Source organism: Herpailurus yagouaroundi, unplaced genomic scaffold, assembly GCF_014898765.1.
Source record: "Herpailurus yagouaroundi ecotype Mexico unplaced genomic scaffold, PumYag 428, whole genome shotgun sequence".
In the NCBI taxonomy this organism is placed as follows: domain Eukaryota; kingdom Metazoa; phylum Chordata; class Mammalia; order Carnivora; family Felidae; genus Herpailurus; species Herpailurus yagouaroundi.
In genome coordinates, this window is record NW_024412645.1 from 6,345,840 (window position 1) to 6,360,376 (window position 14,537).

General features: G+C 42.8%; 1 long non-coding RNA gene across 1 annotated transcript; it reads left to right on the forward strand.

The window, feature by feature from the left end:
* Positions 1–53: 53 nt before the first annotated feature.
* LOC121022582 (uncharacterized) lies at positions 54–13,364 on the forward strand. Its single transcript, XR_005787011.1, has 4 exons — positions 54–218; positions 3,277–3,348; positions 3,448–3,450; positions 13,354–13,364. It is a non-coding gene; the product is annotated as an uncharacterized LOC121022582 (long non-coding RNA).
* Positions 13,365–14,537: the final 1,173 nt, after the last annotated feature.

Below are 14,537 nucleotides of genomic sequence, written 5' to 3' on the forward strand. Positions count from 1 at the left end.
CCTAGCTTTAAACTAAGGCAGGGCTGTCATTTGGATTGTTCCTTTCACTGACAGCCATCCTATTCATTTGCTTTGGTGGCCTTTGACTCAACCACTGTGTTCCCTATTGGATCCTAATATCACCAAGATCTAAAGAGTGGTGCAATCAGTGTGCCTCACCTTCTTACCCTTATGCTATTTTCTATAGTTTCCTGTGGTCTCTGGAACCATGGAGAATGGTAGGCATTCAGGAATCAATCATTTGCTGTCTTTAGTCAGGGGAGTGCTTCTGATTTGGGGTTTCCATTGAAATGAGGGTCACAGATGTAGTGACAAAGCGGATTGTCGAAGGGTAAAAACCATGTTCATGTGTTTACAAGCACTCGTGTGGCATTCGGGTAGTGAGTTTGTGTGCATGGAGACTGGGTGAATCTCTTTGTGAACTGACAAGTGTGTGAAGTGAGCAGGTATGTGCTTGTATGTGGTCTCTGTGTGAGAAGTTTATGTTCCTCTAGATTAATACTTCCCTAAAGAGCACAGTTGCTGGTGTGAACTTTGCCATTCATAAGAAAAATCCCATCACCGAGCTTCATGATGTGTGTCTGTATGTCAAAGTATATAAATATGGACAATTTAAATATAGTTAGTATATTATACACCAAACATAGCTTGTATAGGCTGAAAAAAAAAATCCTATTACTAGCCAGGAAAACATTCACAGGATTCTGAAAGGGAAATATGTTTTCAGAATCCATATGATTCTGTGAATCATGACTTCAGTTCAAGGTAGACCAACTCTGAGGAGGCTGTTTCATTGCCTTCAGGGCACTTGGACCGATCCTGATGAAGGAGAAGGAGCCCTAATGGTATCTAATTGGCCTCTGAGGACAGGAAGATTATGGAAGTGATGAATTATGGAGGGGTTGGCACAGGCTGTGGGGATAGGGGCTGGACGGGGAGACGAGGCCTTTTAACCCCCAATTCCTAGTGCTTTCTCTCACGCCTCTACTTTCTGAGGCAGACCCTGAATTTCTAGGCTGAGTTTGTCATCAGTAATAATTTCAGTCCTTGCTCCTGATCCTCCTTGTGTGAGGCACCCGCCAGAGCTGAGACTAGAGTGATCCCAGAGTCCTTGCTCCATCATACTTCAGCAGTAAAGGGATAATTGCCCCAGGGTTACTGCCTTCCTGCCCCTCCTATCCTTTCCCAAAAAGAGATTCAAGGAGCCTGAGAAGGAATCCTCCCCCTCTTAGCTGGAGGGCTGGGGCAGGTGGCCCCTGGTGCAGGCGTATGCCACACCCAGTTCTGGAGGGTATCTGAGAAGAGGATCCTCCAGCTTCTAGAAATCCTTTATCTCAAGATCTTAGTATCCCAGGGGTGTGGAAGATAATGCCTGCTGTGTGTGGTTACAAGCAGGAATGAAACCAGCAGCCAGGCTCTAAGGGTCCTTGCTCCTTCAAATACTTCAGCTTGAAAGGGTGAGAGCACGATCCAGGGTCTTGGACTAGATCTTAAGCGGGAAATATTGAGGGGTTGCAGAGGGAAGACACGAAGGACATCCAGGCTATGTGAGGGTGGGAGGGGACACCACGGTGGCAGGATTATTTGAATCATTGTAGCATCAGCACCTGGGCCCAGCCTTATCCTCACCAAGGATGACATTTGGGCTCCTTCTGGGTGGGACGAGGCAGGACAAGCCAGCATGCCGGGTGAGAGCACCGTACGGACATCTTCCTAAAAGCCTGGGGAGAGGGGCGTCCTTCCTGTGCCAGCCTCTTCTCCATCTACCAGACTCTTTCATTGGTGGACACTGGGGAGGAGCAGACAATGGAGTCAGGGCTCCTGTTCGCCCACCTGGGACGTGTCAGCAGGGATGGAACCAGGGTCAGGCCAGACACAAGTACGTTCCCAGACCCGATCCACCTGGGCCAGCAGGGACCAGTTTTCACTTTTCACCTGCTTCCGGCCATCACCTGACAGCCAGTCCTTGTATACACACTGTTGGCCAAGGGTTGTCTGGCTGGAAACACATTCATACAAAAGGGATCTCATCCCATGTGACCAGGGCAGCTATAGAACATTCTAGTTGCAGAGGAGGTGAGAAGGGCACAGGCTCCAGTGCACAGGGAGCTCAGCAAAGTGGTGGGGGCTGATCCCAGAATGGAGGTAGTCCTTGCTGTGCTCTTTCCTGGCCCAAGGACATCAGTGTGAGAGTTTGTCTGAAAGGTATGGGAACGGACAGGTCCAAATACTGTCTCTGACCTTCCTTCCACTCATGGGCACAGGAGCCACAGCTCTGGATGGTCACTGCAAGGGCACCGACAGCCTCTCCGTCACTGCTCGTCCCCCAGGGGCTCAGCCCTAGGCAGCCCATGTTTGGCCCCAATAAACGCCTGCTGTTCACAGCCTTGGGCTGGGAACTGGTTTAGGGGTGGAAAGGTCCCTCCTCAGTTCACCCAGGCCTGTTGGGCCCCACACTATGCTAGCTGTCTGCCCAGGCACTAGTCCAGATCAGAACGAGAAGGGTGGGCTCCTGGTGCTCCCCCTCTGCCCCGCTGCTCTGGATTACATGCAGCATGAGTGTGGGGGTGTCATGCTCTTCACTCTGTTTATAATGTGCCCCTGCTGGGATTCCCCTAAGACCTGGGTGTTGACCTTCCACTCTAAGTGTCCCCAGGGCCTCACGCAGTGGCTGCCACATATGCATGAGCCCAGGGAGAATCTACAAATGAATGGTCAGATGAGGCCAGCAAGCTCCTCTGCAGAAACCTCCGGGACTGGGAGGTCACGTCTTCCTCATGTGTACATCCTAAAGCTGTGCTATCCAGGGCAGCGGCCACTTGCCACATAGCCATTAGCCACACTAGCCACATTTCAGGTGCCCTGCAGACGCATGTTTATAACCAGAACATTTCCACCCTCACAGAGGGTTCTTCTGGGCAGCTGCTCTGAGCCGGGCACAGGGTCTGCTCGTGGAACCCGCCAAACCCTATGTCTGTCTGTAACAGTTGGAATGTCAGGTTGTGCAGGTGGCCCCTTCTTGCGCAAGGGAGAGCTATCACGTTCCGGTGCAGCTGGAGAAGTACCAGATGAAGGGGGATCCTTTCTCTTGCTTGAAGGTTTGCAACTGTGGTCAATGCCTTGTGGAAGGGCTCTGCCTCTGCCAAGCCCAGGGAAGGTCTGAGGACCCAGAGGAAGGGCAAGTGATGCCGACTGAGCCAGCATGGCCTCAGTGGGCATTGCAGGAATGGTTGGGCCCCTGTCTCAACCTGCTTGCTCATGCTTGTGTCTCCAAAGATTTGGTGTTGGAGAGCGTGTCTGACTGTGGAACCGATGATGAATAGTCATCAGATAGGGAACTGCACTTAGGTAGGAATCAACGGGAGAGAGTTCCTGGGAACAGCTGGCTTATACCTGCTGCTTTGTAGACTTAGAGTGGGAGGTGTGAAATCAGAAAGACAAAGGAAGGATGTGCGAAGCCTTGTTTTGTTCTTTTAATATAATAGTAGGGTCTTTTAATAGAATAGATGTGTTCTCACTCTGGGCTTTGAATGTGCTCTGTCTGTGACCATCTTTTTAAAGTTTTTTTGTTTGTTTTTTGTTGTTAAACCAAGTTGGTTAACATAGTGTAATAATGGTTTCAGTAATAGAATTTAGTGATTTATCACTTCCATATAACGCCCAGTGGTCATCCGCACCAAGTGCCCTCCCTAATGCTCATCACCTATTTAGTACATCCCTCTACCCAACACCCTTCCAATAGTCCTCAGTGTGTGAAGAGTTAATCAAGTCACTTATGGACTGTCTTCATCTCTGTTTTTATCTTATTTTTCCTTCCATTCTCCTATGTTCATCTATTTTGTTAGATTCCACATATGAGTGAAATCACATGATACTTGTCTTTCTCTGACTGACTTAATTTGCTTACCATAACACATTCTAGTTGCATCCACGTTGTTGCAAAAGGCAAGATTTCATTCTTTTGGATCATGGAATAATATTTGCAAAAGGCAAGATTTCAATTTTTTTGGCTCATGCAATAATATTCTATTCTGTATCTTCTCTATCCATTCATCAGTCACTGGACACTTTGGCTCCTTCCATAATTTGGCTATTATTGATAGTGCCACTATACACACTGGGGTGCATGTGCCCCTTTGAATCAGCACTCCTGTATCCTTTGGATAAATATCTAGTCATGCAATTGCTAGGACGTAGGGTAGCTCTATTTTTAATTTTTTTGCAGACCTCCATACTATTTTCCAAAGTGGCTGCACTAGTTTGCATTCCCACCAACAGTGCAAAAGTGTTCCCCCTTCTCCGCATCCTCGCCAACATCTATTGCTACCTGCGTTGCTAATTTGAGCCATGCTGACAGGTGTGAGGTGGTACCTCATTCTGCTTTTGATTTGTATTTCCCTGATGATGAGTAAAGTTGAGCCTCTTTTCACGTGTCTGTTAGCCATCTGGTTGTCTTCTTGGGAAAAACGTCTGTTCATGTCTTTTGACCATTTCTTCCCTGAATTCTTTGGTTTTGGGGTGTTGAGTTTGGTAGTTCTTTACAGATTTTAGAAACCAATCCTTTATCTGATATGTCATTTGCAAATACCTTCTCTGATTCCATCAGTTTTGTTGATCGTTTCCGTTGCCGTGCAGCAGCTTTTTTATCTTGATAAGGTCCCAAGAGTTTTGTTTTTGTTTGTTTGTTTTGTTTTTGTTTTTTGCTTTTGTTTCCTTTCTCTCCGGAAACATGTCTACTAAGACGTTGCTGTGGCTGAGGTCAAAGAGGTTGTTGCTTGTTTTCTCCTCTGGGATTGCGATGGTTTTCTGTCTCACATGTAGGTCTTTCATCCATTTTGAGTTCATTTTTTGTGTATAGTGTAGGTAAGTGGTCCCATTTCATTCTTCTGCATGTCATTATCCTGTTTTCCCAATACCATTTGTTGAAGAGACTGTCTTTTTCTGTTGGCTATTCTTTCCTCTTTTGTCAAAAATGACTTGGCTGTACACTTGTGAGTCCATTCCTGGGTTCTCGATTCTGTTCCATTGATGTATGTATCTGTGTTTGTGCCAGTACCATACTCTCTTAGTGATTATAGCTTTGTAACATATCTTGAGGTCTGGAATTGTGATGCTTCCATGTTTGGTTTTCTTTTTCAACATCACTTGAACTATTCGGGGTCTTCTCCTGTTCCATACATATTTTAGAATTGTTTGTTCTAGCTCTGTGAAGAAGGCTGATGTTATTTGATAGGGATTGCGTTGAGGCTGGAGATTGCTTTGGGGAGTATAAATGTTTGAACGGTATTTTTTCTTCCAATCCATGAGCGTGGAATGTCATTCCAATTCTTTGTGTCTTCTTCAATTTCTTCATAAGCTCTCGATACTTTTTAGCATACAGATCGTTTACCTCCTTGGATACGTTTATTCCTATGTATCTTATGGTTTGGGATGCAATTGTTAATGGGATAGATTCCTTAATTTCTCTTCCTTCTGCTTCATGATTGGTGTACAGAATGCAATTGATTTCTGTACATTGGTTTCATATCCTGTGACTTTGCGGAATTCATGTAACAGTTCTAGCAGTTGTTTGGTGGAGTCTTTTTTTTTTTAATATGAACTTTATTGTCAAATTGGTTTCCATACAACACCCAGTGCTCATCCCAAAAGGTGCCCTCCTCAAAGCCCATCACCCACTTTCGCCTCCCTCCCACCCTCCATCAACTCTCAGTTTATTCTCAGTTTTAAAGAGTCTCTTATGGTTTGACTCCCTCCCTCTCTAACTTTTTTTTCCTTCCCCTCCCCCATAGTCTTCTGTTAAGTTTCTCAGGATCCACATAAGAGTAAAACATATGGTATCTGTCTTTCTCTGGATAACTTATTTCACTTAGCCTAACACTCTCCAGTTCCATCCACGTTGCTACAAAAGGTCATATTTCATTCTTCCTCATTGCCAAGTAGTATTCCATTGTGTATATAAACCACAGTTTCTTTATCCATTCATCAGTTGATGGACATTTAGGCTCTTTCCATAATTTGGCTATTGTTGAAAGTGCTGCTATAAACATTGGGGTACAAGTGCCCCTATGCATCAGCACTCCTGTATCCCTTGGGTAAGTTCCTAGCAGTGTTACTCCTGGGTCATAGGGTAGATCTATCTTTAAGTTTGTGAGGAACCTCCACACTGTTTTCCAGAGTGGCTGCACCAGTTTGCATTCCCACCTACAGTGCAAGAGGATTCCCATTTCCCCGCATCCTCTCCAGCATCTATAGTCTCTGGATGTGTTCACTTTAGCCACTCTGACTGTCGTGAGGTGGTATCTCAGTGTGGTTTTGATTTGTATTTCCCTAATGAGGAGTGACATTGAGTATCTTGTCATGTGCCTGTTGGCCATCTGGATTTCTTCTTTGAAAAAGTGTCTATTCATGTCTTCTGCCCATTTCTTCACGGGAGGATGTGTTTTTTGGGTGTGGAGATTGGTGAGTTCTTTATAGATTTTGGAAACTAGCCACTTGTGTGATATGTCATTTGCAAATATCTTTTCCATTCCATTGGTTGTTTTTAGTTTTGTTGATTGATTCCTTTGCAGTGCAGAAGCTTTTCATCTTGATGAGGTCCCAATAGTTCATTTGTGCTTTTAATTCCCTTGCCTTTGGAGATGTGTCAAGTAAGAAATTGCTGCAGCTGAGTTCAGAGCGGGTTTTTTCCTGCTTTCTCCTCTAGGGTTTTGATGGTTTCCTGTCTCACATTCAGGTCCTTTATCCATGTTCAGTTTATTTTTGTGAATGGTGTAAGAAAGTTCTCTAGTTTCATTATTCTGCATGTTGCTGTCCAGTTTCTTCTTGCTAACTTTCCATTACACACATAAAATGATGAGACACAGGCTACTGTTAAATTTTAAGAGTAAATATGGGAGAAAACTAAATTCAGAGTGGGAAAGTGAGTTTCACCGGAGGGCACTTTACCTTGGTACCAAATTGAAGTCTTGGCTAGCTGATGTAGGCCATGAATCATCAGGACCAGGTTTGTCGGAAAGCCTCTAGAGCAAAAATATACAACAAAACCATGTTCATTTTTTTAAAAACAAAATTTTAAAAATTAAGGGAAAGGTCAGCTCTCTGTTTATTCAACGAAGTTTGTTGGCATAATTAAAAGTTGGCCTCTGTTTTTTCCATTAAGTTTTATTTTAATTCCAGTAATATTAACATCCAGTGTTCTATTAGTTTAAGTTGTACAATACAATGATTCACCAACTCCATACTCACCCCGTGCTCATCATGACAAGGGCACTCCTTCATCCCCATCACCTCTTTCACCCCCTCCCACCACTCACCTCCGCTCTGGGAACCATCTGTTCTCTGCAGTTAAGAGCCTGTTTCTTGGTTTGTCTCTCCCTTTTTTTTCTTCCTTTGCTCATTTGTTTCGTAAATACTACGTGAGTAAAATCTTATGGTATTTGTCTTTCCCTGACTTTGCTTACCATACTACTTTCGGGCACCATCAAGGTTATTGCAAATGGCAAGATTTCATTGTTTTATGGTTGAGTAATATTCCAGTATGTGTGTGTGTGTGTGTGTGTGTGTGTCTATGCATATACATATCCACACACATACATACATATAGGACTTCTTCTTCGTTTACTCGTTTGTCAATGGACACTTGTGCTGGCTATTGGAAATAATGCTGCAATAAACACAGGGGTGCGTGTGTCCCATGGAATTCGTGTTTTTGTATTCTTTTGGGTAGTATCCAGGAGTGCAATTACTGGATCATAGGAGAGTTCTGTTTTTAATTTTTTGAGGAACCTCCATAATGTTTTCCACAGGGGCCGCACCCATTTGCATTTCCACCAACAGTGCAAGAGGTTTCCTCTGTCTCCACATCCTCGCAAACACTTGCTTCTTGTGTCTGGGAGTTGAGCCATTCTGACAGGTGTGATGTGGTATCTCGTTGTAGTTTGGGGGAGCATCTTTTCATGTGTCTGTTGACCATCTGTATGTTGTCTGTGGAAAAATGTCTGGTTATGTCTTCTGCTCATTTTTAAACTGGGCTTTTATGGAGGGGGAGGGATGCTGACTTGTATCCATTTTTTATACATTGTGGATACTAACCCTTTACAGGATTTGCAAAACATTTGCAAATATGTTCTCCCATTCCAGAGGTTGCCTTTTAGTTTTGATGGTTTCCTTCACTGTGCAAAAGCTTTGTAGTTTGATGTAGTCCCCATAGTTTATTCTTGCTTCATTTCCCTTGGCTCAGGAGACATAACTAGTAAAATGTTGCTACAGCCAAAGACAGAGAAATGACGGCCTGTGCTCTCTTCAAGGATTTTTTTTTATGGTTTCAGGTCTCACACTTAGGTCTTTAATTCATTTTGATTTTACTTCTGTCTATGGTAAAGAAATTGGTCCAGGTTCATTCTTTGGCATGTGGCTTGTCCAGTTTTCCCAAAACCATTTGGTGAAGAGACTGCCTTTTCCCCACTGGATAGTCTTTCCTGTTTGTGGAAGATTAACTGCCCATACAGTTGTGGATTTATTTCTGGGTTTTCGGTTCTATTCCATTGAGCTATGTGGCTATTTTTCACACCAGTACCCACCATGCTGTTGGGATTACTACAGCTTTGGAATAAAACTTGAAATCTGAGATTGTGATCCCTCCAGTTTTCCTCTTTTGCAATATTGCTTTGGCCATTCAAGGTCTTTTGTCGTTCTATACAATGGTTAGGATTGTTTGTATAGCTCTGTGACAAATGCTGTTGGTATGTTGACAGGGATTGCATTACATCTATAGATTCCTTTGGGTAGTGTAGACACTTTAAAAATACGTATTCTTCCCATCTATGAGCATCGGAAGTCTTTCTCTTTCCGTCACCTTCCATTTCTTTGATCAGTGTTTTACGGTTTCCAGAGTACAAGTCTTTCAAAATTTGGACCATGTTTTGTTTTGTTTTGTTTTGTTTTTAATTTTTTTTTTCAACGTTTATTTATTTTTGGGACAGAGAGAGACAGAGCATGAACGGGCGAGGGGCAGAGAGAGAGGGAGACACAGAATGGGAAACAGGCTCCAGGCTCTGAGCCATCAGCCCAGAGCCCGACGCGGGGCTCGAACTCACGGACCGCGAGATCGTGACCTGGCTGAAGTTGGACGCTTAACCGACTGCGCCCCCCAGGCGCCCCTGGACCCTGTTTTAAAACAGCTTTCAGTTCGCTATTTTGCCTCCACCTCTCCTAAGCTGTGAAATCTCCAGGAAAGACCCAGTCTGAGTTTCCATAACCAAGTGTGACAGGCAGGGAATTCTCTGAAATGGTTGAAAATTAAATGTATAAAAGGTACCACAATGACTTCTCACCTCACATCTGTCAGAATGGCTCAGTTTCAACACACAGGAAACAACAAGGGTTGCTCAGGGTGTGGAGAAAAACAACCCTTGTGCACTGGTCATGGGATGTAAATTGGTATCGCCACAGCGAAAGCCAGTATGGAGGGGCCTCAACAAATAATAAAATACAAATACCATAGGATCCAGGAATTCCACTACTGGGTATTTATTTACCCAAGGGAAATGGAAATACTAATTTGAAAAGATATATGCACCCCTATCCTTATTATAGCATTATTGACAATAGACAAGATATGGAAGCAACCCAAGTGTCCACCAATACATGAACAGACCGCGCACGCACGCACACACACACACACACACACACACAATGGAATATTAAGCAGCTATAAACCAGAATGAGATCTTGCCATCTGCAATATCATGGATATATCTAGACGGTACGAGGCTAAGTGAAATAAGTCAGAGAAACACAAATCCTGTATGATTTCACTTCTATGTAGAATCTAAAAAAGGGAACAAATGAACAAACAGAGAAAAAGCAGAAACAGACCCATAAACGCAGATAATTGACTGTCTCCAGGAGGGAGGGGGGGTGGGGGGATGGACAAAATGGGTGAAGGGGAGAGGGAAGTTCAGGGTTCCAGTCATAGAATGAATCAATCACAAGGCTCAAAGGTACACCATAGAGAATCTAGTCAGTGATATCGTAATAGCATTATACATTAACAGATGGGAGCTACATTAAAGCGAGCATGGAGGAACACCCAGAGTTGTTGCATCACCTATTACATTGTGTCAGGTAGACCTCCGTTTAAGTAAATATACCAAAGTGAAGGTTTCTATGTTATGAGTGGAAGTACTAACTGGAGATTAAAAGATTAAAAGTTCCCAAGGCCAACTTTGTTCCTACACTGGTCTTGCCTTATTAAGGTCCATAAGAACTAGCAAGACCTTCCAAGCCTTCAGGGGCAATCAGCTACCCAAGGAGAGAGACTGTGATCAAAATGGTCCTGGTAGTTGTGCCTCTGCTTCTCTATTCGCTGCCTGAATATTTTCTTCCCTATGAGCTCCCACTCCTACATCACTCTTCGGCACAGTTCAGTGGCATTCTCCAACCTTTCAATCTTTAGCCTATGAAGGCACAGACTCCTTCAACAAGGATGGGCTCAAATGACCGAGGGTAGGAGCCATGTCCTGCTCCTGGAAAACAAGCTAATTGGGAGTCTCCGTCATCCACACAGTCACCTCAACATAGGCATGTTATCACCTATCCAGACGAAACTCCCTTACTGATTTGACAAGTCAGTCCTACCCTTGCCCAGCCCTACAGGTACATGGGAAGGGCATCACAGATTTAGGAATAGAGGTGGAGTGAGGAGACAGCTTGCCTTGGGCCATACATCTCTGTAGTTCAGAATCTCCACCCCCACCCCCAATTCCTTGAGAGGATCTAAGCCATCCTCCCTAAGTGGGGGTGGAAGGAGAGGATATCATATTTCTCTTTGCTGTAAACAGACTCTTCCCAGCAGCTCAAATGATTTTCAGTCTCTCTCAACAGAAAATCTGAAGTATGCTCGCACCTTCAATGAAACCAACAGACACAAAAGCAGAAACCTGGTCAGGACCCTCTTGAACTCTCTATTTGAATATGCCTTTCTAAACAACTCCCCTGATCCTGGGTCCTTCATTCCTGTCATTCACCTTTATCTCACTTGACATAAACCCCATATTCTGACATCTTTTCTAAAACTCTTATTCCTATCCAGCTCAGTGTTGTTCTTCTTGAAACCTGGTCTCCTCTGCTAATTTGATTCTTACCCTCCTTCATTGTATTCATTAGACCCGCTTCCCAGCTTTCTATTATTAAAACATTTGCCTGCAAGGTGAAGACAAAAAATGAAAGAAAGAAAGAAAGAAAGAAAGAAAGAAAGAAAGAAAGAAAGAAAGAAAGGAAGGAAGAAGGGAAGAAGGAAAGAAAGAAAAGAACCCGAATTTAAATCTCATTTCTGTCACTTATCATATCCAAATAGGTCACTTCAATCTCTTTGAGTTTCAAATTCTCCATGGAAACAACCATTGGGCAAGGAGGTTAAACATAGGTTGAAGTACCAGACGGTATTTTGATGAATTAATCTCTGAGGTTCCCTACATCTTGAGATTCTAAGTGCTTTTGATTTGGCCTCTGGAAAAATGGAAAGTCCCTAGCTGGCAGAAGTGGAATAATTAATGGAAAAAAAGAAATACCAAGAAAACCAGAGAAGAAAGTAAAAAGGCAAAACACAGTACAGAAAAGTCATGGGAAGAAAAATCTCCAAAAAAAGAAAAAGCTTCCTAGAACAAGTCAAGGGTACTGGCCCGAAGGGAAACCAGACTGGGAACTTAGGCAACAGAGAATCATAGAGTAATATCCTCCAAATAAAGGCTGAATTTAATGAACGTAACATGCTCTACAACTAGATATCCTTCCCTTACGGAAAACTCAATCGTCTCAAGAAGAGGAGATATCACCACATCTAAGGAGCTGCCTGAGATCTTGCTTATTATGTAAAAGCTGTGACACCATGGCCATAGCTGACATCCACCCTAAAATCTCTGATGGTAAAAACAAGGGACTAGTTACCACTGCACTAAGTACTTTTGTTAGCACTAGTGGTCAAACATATAAGGGCAAATGCTTGGACTATCCTGGTTTCTTAAGAAAACCTTAAATTAGAGTTCCGACATCATTACCTTTGACATTCTGAGTTGATCTGCCCTAGGATCTGTGTCTTCATCTCAGTGCTGCTGAGGAACCAGAGAATGGATGTGGAAGCTACACAGACTGATGGGCAAACCACTCAGCTACTCATTAACTATGGAATCATGGGGCAAGTAATCAACTGCCCTGAACCACAGTTGCCAAAGTAATAAAAAGTATGCTACAATAACACAGCTATTTTGCAAAGCTAGGCAATGACTATAAAACTTAACAGATGTTATGCATAGGATATAGTGTCTGGTCCAGGGTAGAACACTCAACAACTGCTTTTGTTCTGTGCGTTCCCTTAGGAAACACATAATTTTCAGTTCATTCATTTCATTCCCTTTCCTTTCATTTGCTGTTTCATTTCATTTCCTTCCTTTATACTTTGAGAGTGAGTGCACACAGAAAGAGGGAAAGATACCCCAAGGAGGCTGTCAGCACAAAACCCGACGTGGGGCTTGAACTCACAAACCTGAGTTGAAATCAAGAGTCACACCCTTAACCGAATGAGCCACCCAGGTGCCCCAACAAATGTCATTTTTACAAATCCATAAAAATCCTACCTGGTTATAGAGTCTTCTTCAGCATTCTTATCTGCTCCTAAAGAAGAAAGCAAAATACACGTTAAATCAACAATCGAAAAATATAGGAAATTACAAGTGTACAGCTAATGATTTGTTCAAAAGTATTCCTTTGGGACCACACCTGGAAACCACACTACACTGAATGGTAATTATACCATTGGTAGGCTTAAATCATTAAGAAATCTTACTTTCTCCTCTATATTGACCAAAAGCAAGAATAGGTTTTATCGGAATTTGACACCTACAGGTGAACTGATGTTTCCAATGACCATCACTGACCGACTCTATGATGCAGGAGGAAAATGGTATCGTTAGGAGAATGATTATCCTAAGCTGACAATGTCAAACTGAAACTAGCATGATTTTTCTGGACTTCCACTACTAGAGGAGTTAAAAGAGAGTATGTTTATTTTTGCTGTAACACGGCAGAACTTCCCCAGTCCTTCAGTACAGAGTGTTCAGTTTTAGGATGAAACACCCCCTCACAAAGTGTGCTCTATAGCTATTGTACTTTGCAGCATGGCCAAACCATAGCAAACAGACTCTCCCTGGCCTTATTTCCAATGGCAAGTTAAGGAAGAAGGATTTGGCATTCCAGTTTGATAAAGTTCTAACCTCTTGAGACTGTCTCCTTCCATTGCTAAAGAGTATATCTTTATACATCACAGAGGAGGATGATCCCAATGTGAGTGCTATGTAGTGGTTGATGATGTCATTTTTCTCAACCCTCCCCATTAGGTGACACACATCTAGAGAAATCATGCTTTTTTTTCATGGAAGGCATATATCATCAGATCCTCTACTGATGAGCAACAAAACAAAACCAAGTGCAAAGAATATCTTGAATGCCTACATTCAATTACGGGGGAATTTAATTTTCTAAACATTCAAAGATATCCACGGTATAATTCTAACCATATGACACTCTGGAGAGAGCAAGACTATGGAGGTAAGGGTTGGGGTGAATGTAGGAATAAAGGGACACAGCACAGAGGACTTTTAAGGCAGTGAAACTCTTTCACACGATACCACAAAGGTGGATTCACATCATTACATGTTTGTTATAAGTCATAGAATGTATAATACCAAGGCTGAGCACTAATGCAAATTAGAGACTTTGCCTGAAAATGATGAGTTAGTGTCCATATCAAATGCACCACTGTTGTCAGGGTGCCTGGGTGGTTCAGTTGGTTCAGCGTCCAAGTCTGGATCTGAGCTCAGGTCATGACCTCACAGTTCATGGGATCAAGTCCTGCATCAGTATCGGTGCTGACAGCACAGGATTCTTTCTCCCCTCTCTCTCTGCCCCTTTGCTGCTCACACATGTTCATGCTCTCTCGCTCAAAACTAAACAAAGGAACTGAAAAATATATACTACTCAAAATGGACCACTGTCGTGCAAGATGTTGACAACAGGGGAGGCTAGGCGTGTAAGGGAGCATGGTATGGCATATGGACACTCTCTGTACTTTCTATTATATTTTGCTGTGAACTTAATACTGCTGTAACAATAAGGCTCATTAAATGTAAAAAACAACAAAACACGGTATCCATTGAAGCTACTCTTGCCATATATTAACGCATGATACAGTCACCTTGAAAATTAAGATAGAGATCAAAGTAACACAATAGGGGGACTGTCTCCCATATGGAAGTATATGAAAATACATAAAGCAAAATACAAAAATACAAAAGTTATTTGTATACTTAGGAAAGAAAACAATTGGTTAATATGATCAAATATCTTATAACTATAAACAGGGACTCAGCACTATAGGAATCAAACCTGGGTTTTCCATATAATTAAGAGATTTTATTCTAATTTTAAATCAAAAATCATTATGTTGATCGTATCTAAGAATCATAATGAAAGCTTAATCACAT